Source organism: Cryptomeria japonica, unplaced genomic scaffold (genome assembly GCF_030272615.1).
Source record: "Cryptomeria japonica unplaced genomic scaffold, Sugi_1.0 HiC_scaffold_35, whole genome shotgun sequence".
NCBI classification, from domain to species: domain Eukaryota; kingdom Viridiplantae; phylum Streptophyta; class Pinopsida; order Cupressales; family Cupressaceae; genus Cryptomeria; species Cryptomeria japonica.
Genome location: NW_026728857.1, coordinates 287501 through 302500, shown reverse-complemented (window position 1 = coordinate 302500; position 15000 = coordinate 287501). Strand labels below are relative to the sequence as shown.

Sequence of the window (15000 nt, the reverse complement as noted above, 5' to 3'; positions counted from 1 at the left end):
CCAGTGCCAACCCCTTATCCCGCGATGCGTCCGATACACAGATGGTTCCAAGGCGGCCGAGGAGCCTCACCGCATAGCAATCGGGGGTGCGAGGCGAGGGATGGGGCGGGAAGGCCCCAACGGCTAGACGGAAGAGGCTTCAGGGCCGCCTAGGAATGGTCCAAGCATCGGACACGCTTGGGGCGACTACCAGTGACAGCCCCCTATCCCGCGATGCGTCCGATACGAAGATGGTTCCAAGGCGGCCGAGGAGCCTCACCGCATAGCAATCGGGGTGCGAGGTGGGGGATGCGGCGAGATGGCCCCAACGGCTAGACGGAAGAGGCCACAGGGCCGCGTCGGAATAGTCCAAGCATCGGACGCGCTTGGGGCGACTACCAGTGACAACCCCTTATCCCGCGATGCGTCCGATACGAAGATAGTTCCAAGGCGGCCGAGGAGCCTCACCGCATAGCAATCGGGGTGCGAGGTGGGGGATGCGGCGAGATGGCCCCAACGGCTAGACGGAAGAGGCTGCAGGGCCGCCTCGGAATAGTCCAAGCATCGGACGCGCTTGGGGCCACTACCAGTGACAACCCCTTATCCCGCAATGCGTCCGATACGAAGATAGTTCCAAGGCGGCCGAAGAGCCTCACCGCATAGCAATCGGGGTGCGAGGTGGGGGATGCGGCGAGATGGCCCCAACGGCTAGACGGAAGAGGCCACAGGGCCGCCTCGGAATAGTCCAAGCATCGGACGCGCTTGGGGCGACTACCAGTGACAACCCCTTATCCCGCGATGCGTCCGATACGAAGATAGTTCCCAGGCGGCCGAGGAGCCTCACCGCATAGCAATCGGGGTGCGAGGCGAGGGATGCGGCGAGATGGCCCCAAAGGCTAGACGGAAGAGGCTGCAGGGCTGCCTCGGAATAGTCCAAGCATCGGACGCGCTTGGGGCGACTACCACTGCCAACCCCTTATCCCGCGATGCGTCCGATACACAGATAGTTCCGAGGCGGCCGAGGAGGTGGGGGATGCAGCGAGATGGCCCCAACGGCTAGACGGAAGAGGCTGCAGGGCCGCCTCGGAATAGTCCAAGCATCGGACGCGCTTGGGGCGACTACCAGTGACAACCCCTTATCCCGCGATGCGTCCGATACACAGATAGTTCCGAGGCGGCCAAGGAGCCTCACCGCATAGCAATCGTGGTGCGAGGTGGGGGATGCGGCGAGATGGCCCCAACGGCTAGACGGAAGAGGCTGCAGGGCCGCCTCGGAATGGTCCAAGCATCGGATGCGCTTGGGGCGACTACCACTGCCAACCCCTTATCCCGCGATGCGTCCGATACACAGATAGTTCCAAGGCGGCCGAGGAGCCTCACAGCATAGCAATCAGGGTGCGAGGCGAGGGATGCGGCGAGAAAGCCCCAACGGCTAGAGGGAAGAGGCTTCAGGTCCGCCTCGGAATGGTCCAAGCATCGGACGCGCTTGGGGCGACTACCAGTGACAACCCCTTATCCCGCGACGCGTCCGATACACAGATAGTTCCAAGGCGGCCGAGGAGCCTCACCGCATAGCAATCGGGGTGCGAGGCGAGGGATGCGGCGAGAAGGACCCAACGGCTACACGGAAGAGGCTTCGGGGCCGCCTCGGAATGGTCCAAGCATCGGACGCGCTTGGGGCGACTACCAGTGACAACCCCTTATCCCGCGACGCGTCCGATACACAGATAGTTCCAAGGCGGCCGAGGAGCCTCACCGCATAGCAATCGGGGTGCGAGGCGAGGGATGCGGCGAGAAGGACCCAACGGCTACACGGAAGAGGCTTCGGGGCCGCCTCGGAATGGTCCAAGCATCGGACGCGCTTGGGGCGACTACCAGTGACAACCCCTTATCCCGCGACGCGTCCGATACACAGATAGTTCCAAGGCGGCCGAGGAGCCTCACCGCATAGCAATCGGGGTGCGAGGCGAGGGATGCGGCGAGAAGGACCCAACGGCTAGACGGAAGAGGCTTCGGGTCCGCCTCGGAATGGTCCAAGCATCGGACGCGCTTGGGGCGACTACCAGTGACAACCCCTTATCCCGCGACGCGTCCGATACACAGATAGTTCCAAGGCGGCCGAGGAGCCTCACCGCATAGCAATCGGGGTGCGAGGCGAGGGATGCGGCGAGAAGGACCCAACGGCTAGACGGAAGAGGCTTCGGGTCCGCCTCGGAATGGTCCAAGCATCGGACGCGCTTGGGGCGACTACCAGTGACAACCCCTTATCCCGCGACGCGTCCGATACACAGATAGTTCCAAGGCGGCCGAGGAGCCTCACCGCATAGCAATCGGGGTGCGAGGCGAGGGATGCGGCGAGAAGGACCCAACGGCTAGACGGAAGAGGCTTCGGGTCCGCCTCGGAATGGTCCAAGCATCGGACGCGCTTGGGGCGACTACCAGTGACAACCCCTTATCCCGCGACGCGTCCGATACACAGATAGTTCCGAGGCGGCCGAGGAGCCTCACCGCATAGCAATCGGGGTGCGAGGCGAAGGATGCGGCGAGAAGGACCCAACGGCTAGACGGAAGAGGCTTCGGGTCCGCCTCGGAATGGTCTAAGCATCGGACGCGCTTGGGGCGACTACCAGTGACAACCCCTTATCCCGCGACGCGTCCGATACACAGATAGTTCCAAGGCGGCCGAGGAGCCTCACCGCATAGCAATCGGGGTGCGAGGCGAGGGATGCGGCGAGAAGGACCCAACGGCTAGACGGAAGAGGCTTCAGGGCCGCCTCGGAATGGTCCAAGCATCGGACGCGCTTGGGGCGACTACCAATGACAACCCCTTATCCCGCGACGCGTCCGATACACAGATAGTTCCGAGGCGGCCGAGGAGCCTCACCGCATAGCAATCGGGGTGCGAGGCGAGGGATGCGGCGAGAAGGACCCAACGGCTAGACGGAAGAGGCTTCAGGGCCGCCTCGGAATGGTCCAAGCATCGGACGCGCTTGGGGCGACTACCAGTGACAACCCCTTATCCCGCGACGCGTCCGATACACAGATAGTTCCGAGGCGGCCGAGGAGCCTCACCGCATAGCAATCGGGGTGCGAGGCGAGGGATGCGGCGAGAAGGACCCAACGGCTAGACGGAAGAGGCTTCAGGGCCGCCTCGGAATGGTCCAAGCATCGGACGCGCTTGGGGCGACTACCGTTGCCAACCCCTTATCCCGCGATGCGTCTGATACACAGATAGTTCCGAGGCGGCCGAGGAGCCTCACCGCATAGCAATCGGGTTGCGAGGCAGATTATTGGGAAGGGAACCCCCTGGGATGCGGCTCAAGCAGTGCCCAAAGGGACTGGAATGCGGAATCACATCGAGAGACCCAAATGCTATACGAGGGCTCAAATCGAATTATCGATTTGGCCACGACATGGACGCATCGGAACGACTACCTTTGCCGAACCACTCGCAATTGCATCCATACCGAAACCAATAGACATTTCCGTTAGAGCCCTCGCATAGCATTCGGGAATCTCGCATGCCCCTCTAAATCGACCAATGCTGGCGCTCAATGAAAATCCGAGCGCTACCACCGTTCGAGCGCCAGCATTGGTCGAGTTAGAGGGGCACGGGGGAGAATGCTCCAGTCAACACCTCCCCTATATAAGTTATTTGTCCGATTCTCGCACAACCGTAGTCTGCCTCGTCGAATCAAACAACGGTCCCAGATTCCGACTTCCGTTCCGTAGAGACCCAAAAGCTAGATGGAGGCTCGCAAGAAAGAGAGTCGGCGCATAGCAATCGGGTTTCTCGAACGTTTAGGGACCGAGCTCACTTGCGGATAGGGCAAAATCCGCCAAGCAACCCAAAAGCTAGACGGGGGCTCGAATCGAATCGCCTAGGCGGCCACAACAACGACGTGTTGGATCGACTACCAGTGCCAAACCATTCAGCAAGACTAGTCTGTGTCGAGGCCGGATAGAGATTCTCAGAGAGCGCCCGCATAGCATTTAGGAGACCTGCCGCGTCCCTCACACTCGACAAATGGTGGTGCACGTTTATAAATCCGAGCGATCCCAACCCTTTCAAGCACCAACATCGGTCGAGATAGAGGGGCACGGAGGGGGCTGCGTGAGACAACACAGTCCCCTATATAAGTTATTTGTCCGATTCTCACACATCCGAAGAATGGTCATCAAATCGGACAACAGCCCAAACTTCCGACTTCCGTCCCAGAAAGCCCAAGAGCTATCTAAAACGTTCATGGCCGGAACTCGATCGCGGCTATACCAGTCCGCCAAGCAACCCAAAAGCTAGACTGGAGCTCTAGTCGAATCACCTCTGTGGCCATTGCAAGGACGTGTTGGAGCGACTACCATTGCCGAACCATTCCGCAGGTCGAGTCCATACCAAGGCCGCATAGAGATTCACGATGAGCTCCTGCATAGCAATCAGGAGACTTGCCGTGTCCATCACAATCGATAAATCCTGGTGCAAGATTTTTGCATCCGAGCGCTCCAACCAGTCGAGCACCAGCATCAATCGACATAAACGGGCACGGGGGGAGGATGCTCGAGAACACTACCTCCCCTATATAAGTTATTTGTCCGATTCTCAAGCAGCCGAAGTCTGGTCATCGAATCGGGTCAAAGACCACAACTTCCGACTTTACCCACAATGCAAGTCATCGAATCGAACATCGGCCCCCGAGTCGGACTCCATGCGTATGTCAGGTCATCGGACCCAAATTCCGCCTTCCTGCGCATGGCGGGCCATCAATATCAACTCGGTCATCGGACCCAAACTCCGCCTTTTTGCGTATGGCACGCCTTCAAATCGGTCATCGGACCCAAATTCCGCCTTCCTGTGCATGGCGGGCCATCAACATCAACTCGGTCATCGGACCCAAATTCCGCCTTTCTGCGCATGGCACGCCATCAACTCGGTCATCGGACCCAAATTCCGCCTTCCTGCGCATGGCAGGTCATCGGACACAAATTCAGACCTCGCCAATATGCCTACGTATCGAATCGGTCATCGGACCCAACTTCCGACTTCATCCATACTGTAGGGTCTTTGAGGTTGGCGCGGTGCGCTCAACCCAGGGAGTCGACCCATCGAAGCATACACCTCCCCTATATAAGCTATTTGTCCGATTCCCACACCTGTGTAGTTTGCACCTCTGACCAGGACATCGACCCCAACTTCCGAACTCGACTGCAACGACGGCACCAGCGCCTTGGTGCGCACCTTGCGACGCACAGTCCCAACATTCGCCTTCCTGCACATGGCAGGTCATCGGACCCAAATTCCGACCTCGCGAGTATGCCTACATATCGAATCGGTCATCGGACCCAACTTCCGACTTCATCCATACCGTAGGGTCTTTGAGGTTGGCGCGGTGCGCTCAACCCGGGGAGTCGACCCAACGAAGCATACACCTCCCCTATATAAGCTATTTGTCCGATTCCCACACCTGTGTAGTTTGCACCTCCGATCAAGACATCGACCCCAACTTCCGAACTCGCCTCCAACGACCGAACCAGCGCCTTGGTGCGCACCTTGCAACGCACAGTGCCAACATTCGCCTTCCTGCACGTGGCAGGTCATCGGACCCAAATTCCGACCTCGCGAGTATGCCTACATATCGAATCGGTCATCGGACCCAACTTCCGACTTCATCCATACCGTAGGGTCTTTGAGGTTGGCGCGGTGCGCTCAACCCGGGGAGTCGACCCAACGAAGCATACACCTCCCCTATATAAGCTATTTGTCCGATTCCCACACCTGTGTAGCTTGCACCTCCGATCAGGACATCGACCCCAACTTCCGAACTCGACTAAAAAGACCGCACCAGCGCCTTGGTGTGCACCTTGCAACGCACAGTGTCAACATTCGCCTTCCTGCACATGGCAGGTCATCGGACCCAAATTCCGACCTCATGAGCATACCTACTAATCGAATTGGTCATCGGACCCAACTTCCGACTTCATCCATACCGTAGGGTCTTTGAGGTTGGCGCGGTGCGCTCAACCTGGGGAGTCGACCCATCGAAGCATACACCTCCCCTATATAAGCTATTTGTCCGATTCCGACACCTGTGTAGTTTGCACCTCCGCTCAGGACATCGACCCCAACTTCCGAACTCGCCTGCAACGACCGAACCAGCGCCTTGGTGCGCACCAAAAGTGCGCACTTTTGGAGGGCACTTTTGTGCGCTCCAAAGGTGCGCACTTTTGGAGGGCACTTTTCTGCGCTCCAAAGGTGCGCACTTTTGGAGGGCACTTTTTGGAGGGCACTTTTCTGCGCTCCAAAGGTGCGCACTTTTGGAGGGCACTTTTTGGAGGGCACTTTTCTGCGCTCCAAAGGTGCGCACTTTTGGAGGGCACTTTTTGGAGGGCACTTTTCTGCGCTCCAAAGGTGCGCACTTTTGGAGGGCACTTTTTGGAGGGCACTTTTCTGCGCTCCAAAGGTGCGCACTTTTGGAGGGCACTTTTTGGAGGGCACTTTTCTGCGCTCCAAAGGTGCGCACTTTTGGAGGGCACTTTTCTGCGCTCCAAAGGTGCGCACTTTTGGAGGGCACTTTTTGGAGGGCACTTTTCTGCGCTCCAAAGGTGCGCACTTTTGGAGGGCACTTTTCTGCGCTCCAAAGGTGCGCACTTTTGGAGGGCACTTTTTGGAGGGCACTTTTCTGCGCTCCAAAGGTGCGCACTTTTGGAGGGCACTTTTGTGCACTCCAAAGGTGCGCACTTTTGGAGGGCACTTTTCCTGTGCTCCAAAGGTGCACACCTAGGTGAGCACCTTCGACCACACCTTGTAGCACACCAAACTCTGACTTTCGACTTCATCCGCAATGCAGGGTCTTTGAGGTTGGCGCAATGCGCACAACCAGGGGAGTCGACCCATCAAACCCAACACCTCCCCTATATAAGCTATTTGTCTGATTCTCATACATGCGTAGCCTGCAGGAGCAATTAGGACATCGACCCCAACTTTCGGCTTCTAAACGAAAACAAGGTCTTTGAGGTTGGTGTAATGCGAACAACTAGGGGAGTCAACCCATCAAACCCAACACCTCCCCTATATAAGCTATTTGTCTGATTCTCATACATGTGTAGTCTACAGGAGCAATTAGGACATCGACCCCAACTTTTGACTTCTTAACGAAAACAAGGTCTTTGAGGTTGACGTAATGCGCACAACCAGGGGAGTCGACCCATCAAACCCAACACCTCCCCTATATAAGCTATTTGTCCGATTCTCATACATGTGTAGCCTGCAGGAGCCATTAGGACATTGACCCCAACTTTTGACTTCTTAACGAAAACAAGGTCTTTGAGGTTGGCGTAATGCGCACAACCAAGGGAGTTGACCCATCAAACCCAACACCTCCCCTATATAAGCTATTTGTCTGATTCTCATACATGTGTAGCCTGCAACAACGATTAGGACATCCACCCCAACTTCTGAATTCGTCTGCGTTGACCGCACCAAAGGTGCACGCCTTGGTGCTCACCAAAATCCGACTTCCGACTTCTTCTGCTATGCGGGGTCTTTGAGGTTGGCGCAGTGCGCACAACCAGGGGAGTCAACCCACCGAATGCAACACCTCCCCTATATAAGCTATTTGTCTGATTCTCATACATGCGTAGACTGCAGCAATGATTAGGACATCCACCCCAACTTTTGACTTCTTAAACAAGACAGGGTCTTTGAAGTTGGTGCAGTGCACACAACCAGGGGAGTCGACCCATCAAACGCAACACCTCCCCTATATAAAGCTATTTGTCCGATTCTCATACGTGTAGTCTGCAGCAGCGATTAGGACATCGACCCCAACTTCCGAATTCGTTTGCATTGACCGCACCAAAGGTGCACGCCTTGGTGTGCACCCTGGAGTGCACTTTGGTGCTCACCTCGGTGCACACTTTGGTGTGCACCTCGGTGTGCACCAAAGGTGCGCACCTTGGAGCGCACCAAAGGTGTACACTTTGGAGCGCACCACATAGGGTCTTTGAGAGGTTGGCGCAGTGCGCACACCAAGGTGGGTGTTGAGGTGCGTGCCGAGGTGGGTGGGTGCTAGGGTGCGCTCCATGGTGGGTGCCAGGGTGGGTGCGTGCTAGGGTGGATTCCAAAGAGGGTCATAGGGTGGGTGCCAAGGTGGGTTGGTGATATAGTGGGTTCAAAGGTGGGTACTAGGGTGGGTTCCAAGGTGGGTCACAAGTTGGGTGCCAGGATGCGTGGGTGTTAGGTTGGGTGCCAAGGTGGGCTCCTGCGTGGGTGGGTGCTAGGGTGGGTTTCAAGGTGGACGCGAGGGCGGGTGCCAAGGTGGGTAACAAGTTGGGTGTTAGGATGGGTGAGTGCTAGAGTGGGTGCCAAGGTGGGTGGGTGCTAAGGTGGATGCCAAGGTGGTTCACAGGGTGGGTGGGTTCTAGGGTGAGTTCCAAGGTGGGTCACAGGTTCAGTGCTAGGGTGGGTGTCAAGGCGGGTGTCGAGGTGCCTGGGTGCTAGGGTGTGGATGCCAATGTGGGTCATAGGGTGGGTACTAGGGTGGGCTGCAATGTGGGTGCCAAGGTGGGTAACATGCTCGGTGGGTTCTAAATTGGGTGCCAGGGTGGGTGTGCACCCACCTTGCCCGAGGTGGGTGCCAAGGTGCCAGTGTGGGTGGGTGCTAAGGTGGATGCCAAGGTGGGTGAGAAGGTGGGTGATAGGTTGAGTGGTAGGATGGGTGGGTGCCAAGATGGGTCACAGGGTGGGTGCAAGGGTGGGTAGGTGCTAGGGTTGGTGTCAGGGTGGGTGGGTGCTAGGTTGGGTTCCAAGGTGGGTGCGAGGGTGAGTGTCAAGGTGGGTCACAGGTTAGGTGCTAGGATGGGTGAGTGCTAGGGTGCAAAGGTGCCAGGGTGGGTGCTAGGATGGGTCGATGCTAGGGTGAGTGGCAAGGTGGGTCCACAAGTGTCAAGGTGGGTGCCGAGGTGGGTGCCAAGTCGGCGACTGCTATGGTGGATGCCAAGGTGGGTCACGGGGTGGGTGCCAAGTTGCTAGGTTGGGTTCCAAGGTGGGTGCCAACGTGGGTGCTAGGGTGCGTGGGTTAAAGGGTGTGTCACAACGTGGGTGCCAGGATGGGTGCGCACCCACACTGGCCAAGACGGGTGCGGGTGCAAGGTTGGGTTCCAAGCCCGGTCACAGGCTGGGTGCTAGGATGGGTGGGTGCCAAGGTGGGCACCAGGGTGGGTGCACCCACCCTGGCCAAGGTGGGTCACGGGGTGGGTCCTAGGGTGGGTAACGGGGTGGGTACTAAGGTGCGTGCCAAGGTGGGTCATAGGGTGGGTGCCAAGGTGGGCACCAGGGTGGGTGTGCACCAACCCTAGCCAGGGTAGGTCACGGGGTGGTTGTCGGGGTGGGCGTCAAGGAGCCAAGGTGGGTGGCAAGTAGCCAAGTTGCGTGCCAAGGTGGGTGTCGGGGTGGGTGCCAAGGATCCAAGGTGGGTGCCAAGGAACCAAGGTGGGTGTCTGGGTGGGTGCCGAGGTGGGAGCCAGGGTGGGTCCCAAGGTGAGTGCAAAGGTGGGTGCCAGGGTCAAGGTGAGTGCCAATGTGGGTTCCAAGGTGCCAGGGTCAGGGTGAGTGCCAATGTGGGTTCAAAGGTGCTAAGTTGGGTGCGAGGTTGGGTGCGAGGGTGGGTGGGTGCCAAGGTGTGCTAGGTGGAAGCCCGGGTGGGTCGGCATCCCATGGGTGTCGAGTTGGGTGCCTGATGGGTGCTTCTTGTCAAGTTTTAGTCGTCGGGACTCATTTCGAGCCTTAGAGGTCGTTTCTTGTCCGGTTGCCCTGTCTTCGACCTGGGAACCCAATTTTGGTCCTCGGGTCCCATTTTTTTTTGTCTCGCATCCCACTTTTGGCCTGTGGCCTTTTCGGGGTCGATTCTCGTTTTGGGCATCAGAGCATGTTTCTTCTCCTAAAACCCAATATTTGTTTATTAAGTCTCGGAACACATTTTTGTTCTCGTGGACCCATCATGGGTCTTGGAACGCATTTGTGGTCCTTGGGTCCCATTTTGCATCCCGAAACTTGTGTTTTGGTGCTTGATCCCTATTTTGGGTGCCCACCTTGCACCAAGTGCGCACCCGGGGCAAACCGAGCGCCTTGGTGCACCGGGGCAAGATCGAGCGTGCACCCGAGGCGCCCCGAACATGCACCAAGGTGCACTCGGCCCACATGTGAGCGCAGGTCGTTGCGCCCGAGGTGGTGTGTGGGCACCGCGTTGCAGACGGGACACTGCACGCACACGACGCCCCCTCCAGGTGCACGCACGTAGGCCGGGCCGGGTGCACACCCGACGCCCTAGCAAGGTGCGCGCACCCGGGCAGGGCTCACACTTGGCGAACGGGGCGCACTTCGCGAGGGAGGGTGTGCACCTCGACGGGGGTGGGTGGCCGGGGTGGATTCGCACGTGGGTCGCGGTTTGCTAAGTACACACTGCGACAAGCTCATAACGGGTGCGATCATACCAGCATTAGTGCACCGGATCCCATCAGAACTCCGCAGTTAAGCGCGCTTGGGCCGGAGTAGTACTGGGATGGGTGACCTCCCGGGAAGTCCCGGTGTTGCACCCTTTTTTAGTTTTTCGCCGGGCGTCGCAATGCTATTTGAATAAACCTTTTGCCCGTTTGCGTTCTCGTCGGGGCCGGGCCGGGCCGGGGTGCGCTGCCCGCACTACCGCGCGCGCGGGGGGCGACACCGAGCGCGCACCCGAGGCACCCCGAGCACACAGGCCACGGTGCAACCCGGGCGTTGTGCGCGCACCCCGGTGCGCCCGAGGTGCTGCGCGCGCACCCAGGTGAAATCGGTGTGCACCTCGGCCAGTGCGCGCTCGGTCGAGTCGCGCACGTTGGCCAAGGTGCACGGTGATGTTTCTTACTCTAAGGTTCCGCACCAGACGCCCGGGACAGGTGAGCGAAGCTGGGCGGGGCCGGGTGCGCGGCCGGGGCAGGTGCACGCAGCTGGAGAGAGCTTTGGAGCACACTTCGGAGCGCACCAATGATGCGCTCCATTCAAAAGTTTCCTGAAAAGGCAAAAAAAGTTGAGATTATAGAATTTCCCACTTGAGAGATTGTAAAAAAAAAAAATTTAAAATGAAGGAAACGCGGGTGCCAAGGTGTGCGCAGCCCAGCCAAGGTGTGCGCACCAAGGCGCCCACCCTGGCGAAGGTGCACGCAAGGTGCGCACCCGAGGCAAACCGGACAATTAACCCAACTTTCGACTTCGCGCGCACCTTGGAGCGCACTTCGGAGCGCTCCTTGGTGCGCACCAATCTTGGGCACCTCGGAGTGCACCATGGCGCCCACCAAGGTGCGCACCCGGGGCAAACCGAGCTCCGACTTCGTGCGCACCTTGGAGCGCACGAAAGGTGCGCACCATGGCGCCCACCAAGGTGCGCAGCCCAGCCAAGGCGTGCGCATCAAGGTGCGCACCCTGGCGAAGGTGCGCACCCGGGGCAAACCGAGCTCCGACTTCGTGCGCACCTTGGAGCGCACAAAAGGTGCGCAACCCAGCCAAGGTGTGCGCACCCCGGTCAAACCGAGCTCCGAATCGTGCGCACCAGAGGTGCACGCCATCGTGCGCACCTTGGAGCACACTTCGGAGCCCTCCTTGGTGCGCGCCGATGTTGCGCACCTCGGAGCGCACCCGGGGAAAACAATGCAATTAACCCGACTTTCGACTTCGTGGGCACCTCGGAGCGCTCTCGGGTTCGCACCTCGGAGCACACCGAGGTGCGCACCTTTGATGCGCTGCCTTCACCAATTTCCAGAAAAGGCAAGAAAACATTGAGAAGGTGTGCGCACCGAGGTGCCCACCCTGGCGAAGGTGCACGCGAGGTGCGCACCCGGGGCAAACCGGGCTCCGACTTCGTGCACGCCGCACCTTGGAGCACACTTCGGAGCGCTCCTTGGTGCGCACCAGGGCGCGCAACCCAGCCGAGGTGCCCACCCCGGCGAAGGTGCACGCGAGGTGCGCACCCGGGGCAAACCGGGCTCCGACTTCGTGCACGCCATGGTGCCCACCGCGGCGAAGGTGCACGCGAGGTGCGCACCCGGGGCAAACCGGGCTCCGACTTCGTGCACGCCGCACCTTGGAGCACACTTCGGAGCGCTCCTTGGTGCGCACCATGGTGCCCACCAGGGCGCGCAACCCCGCCGAAGGTGCACGCGAGGTGCGCACCCGGGGCAAACCGGGCTCCGACTTCGTGCACGCCGCACCTTGGAGCACACTTCGGAGCGCTCCTTGGTGCGCACCATGGTGCCCACCAGGGCGCGCAACCCCGCCGAAGGTGCACGCGAGGTGCGCACCCGGGGCAAACCGGGCTCCGACTTCGTGCACGCCATGGTGCGCACCGCGGCGAAGGTGCGCACCCGGGGCAAACCGGGCTCCGACTTCGTGCACGCCGCACCTTGGAGCACACTTCGGAGCGCTCCTTGGTGCGCACCAGGGCGCGCAACCCAGCCGAGGTGCCCACCCCGGCGAAGGTGCACGCGAGGTGCGTACCCGGGGCAAACCGGGCTCCGACTTCGTGCACGCCGCACCTTGGAGCACACTTCGGAGCGCTCCTTGGTGCGCACCATGGTGCCCACCAGGCCGCGCAACCCAGCCAAGGTGTGCGCACCAAGGTGCACGCGAGGTGCGCACCCGGGGCAAACCGGGGTCCGACTTCGTGCACGCCGCAACTTGGAGCACACATCGGGGTGCTCCCGGGTTCGCACCGGCGTTGCGCACCGTGGTGGGCACCTCGGAGCACACCAAGGTGGGCAGCGAGGTGCGCACCTTTGATGCGATGCCTTCACTAATTTCCATAAAAGGCAAAAAAAAAATGAGATTTTAAAATTTCCGTTTTGAAAGATAGTGAGAAAAAGGGAATGCTGGTGCCATCTTGAGCCCGCCCTGGTGCGCAGCCCAGCCAAGGTGTGCGCACCAAGGTGCCCACCCTGGCGAAGGTGCGCGCCCGGGCAATTAACCCAACTTCCAACTTCGCGCGCGCCAGGGTGGGAGCGCACCCAACAACCGGGCCTGGGAAGAGCCAATGCGAGAAACCCCACCAAACGCTCTGACAAAAAAAGAGGGGGCGCTCCAGTAACCCCGCTTCGGAGCGCACCCTGGGCAAACCCAGCCAAGGTGCCCACCCCGGCCAAGGTGCAGGCGAGGTGCGCACCCGGGGCAAACCGGGCTCCGACAACGTGCACGCCGCACCTTGGAGCACACTTCGTAGCGCTCCCGGGTGCGCACCTCAGAGCACACCAAGGTGGGCAGCGAGGTGCGCACCTTTGATGCGCTGCCTTCACTAATTTCCAGAAAAGGCAAAAAAAAAAGGAGATTTTAAAATTTCCGTTTTGAAAGATAGTGAAAAAAACGGAACGCGCGTGCCATCTTGAGCCCGCCCTGGTGCGCAGCCCAGGTAAGGTGCCCACCCTGGCAAAGGTGCGCACCCGGGCAATTAACCCTACTTCCGACTTCGTGCGCGCCAGGGTGGCAACCGGGCCTCGGAAGAGCCAATGCGAGAAACCCCACCAAACGCTCCGACAAAAAAAGAGGCGGCGCTCCAATAACCCCGCTTCGGAGCGCAGCCGGGGCAAACCCAGCCAAGGTGCCCACCCCGACGAAGGTGCACGCGAGGTGCGCACCCGGGGCAAACCGGGCTCCGACAACGTGCACGCAGCACCTTGGAGCACACTTCGAAGCACTCCCGGGTGCCCACCGGCGTTGCGCACCGTGGTGGGCAGCGAGGTGCGCACCTTTGATGCGCTGCCTTCACTAATTTCCAGAAAAAGGCAAAAAAAAATGAGATTTTAAAATTTCCGTTTTGAAAGATAGTGAAAAAAAAGGAACGCGGGTGCCATCTTGAGCCCGCCCTGGTGCGCAGCCCAGGCAAGGCATGCGCACCAAGGTGCCCACCCGAGGTGCACACCCGGGGCAAACCGGGCTCCGACTTCGTGCAGGCCGCACCTTGGAGCACACTTCGGAGCGCTCCTTGGTGCGCACCATGGTGCCCACCAGGGCGCGCAACCCAGCCAAGGTCTGCACACCAAGGTGCCCACCCCGGCGAAGGTGCACGCGAGGTGCGCACCCGGGGCAAACCGGGCTCCGACTTCGTGCACGCCATGGTGCCCACCGCGGCGAAGGTGCACGCGAGGTGCGCACCCGGGGCAAACCGGGCTCCGACTTCGTGCACGCCGCACCTTGGAGCACACTTCGGAGCGCTCCTTGGTGCGCACCATGGTGCCCACCAGGGCGCGCAACCCAGCCAAGGTGTGCGCACCAAGGTGCACGCGAGGTGCGCACCCGGGGCAAACCGGGGTCCGACTTCGTGCACGCCGCACCTTGGAGCACACATCGGAGCGCTCCCAGGTTCGCACCAGCGTTGCGCACCTTTGATGCGCTGCCTTCACTAATTTCCAGAAAAGGCAAAAAAAAACGAGATTTTAAAATTTCCGTTCTGAAAGATAGTGAAAAAAACGGAACGCGGGTGCCATCTTGAGCCCTTCCTGGTGCGCAGCCCAGGCAAGTTGTGCGCACCAAGGTGCCCACCCTGGCGGAGGTGCGCGCCCGGGGCAATCCGGGCTCCGACTTCGTGCACTGCATGGTGCCCACCAAGGCGCGCAACCCAGCCAAGGTGCCCACCGCAGCGAAGGTGCACGCGAGGTGCGCACCCGAGGTGCACACCCGGGGCAAACCGGGCTCCGACTTCGTGCACGCCGCACCTTGGAGCACACTTCAGAGCGCTCCTTGGTGCGCACCAGGGCGCGCAACCCAACCAAGGTCTGCACACCAAGGTGCTCACCCCGGCGAAGGTGCACGCGAGGTGCGCACCCGGGGCAAACCGGGCTCGGACTTCGTGCACGCCGCACCTTGGAGCACACATCGGAGCGCTCCCGGGTTCGCACCAGCATTGCGCACCTTTGATGCGCTCCAATAACCCCACTTCGGAGCGCACCAGAAACCCCACTGGACGCTTGGGCAAAAATGTAATGCGCACCCGAAGCCCCTACCCAGAA

The 15000-nt window shown here is 60.0% G+C and overlaps 1 non-coding gene across 1 annotated transcript; it reads left to right on the top strand.

Annotated features, from left to right (window-relative positions):
* The first annotated feature begins 10450 nt into the window (after positions 1–10450).
* On the top strand, positions 10451–10569 carry LOC131862141 (5S ribosomal RNA). Its single transcript, XR_009361167.1, has one exon. It is a non-coding gene; the product is annotated as a 5S ribosomal RNA (ribosomal RNA).
* The last annotated feature ends 4431 nt before the right edge of the window (positions 10570–15000 follow it).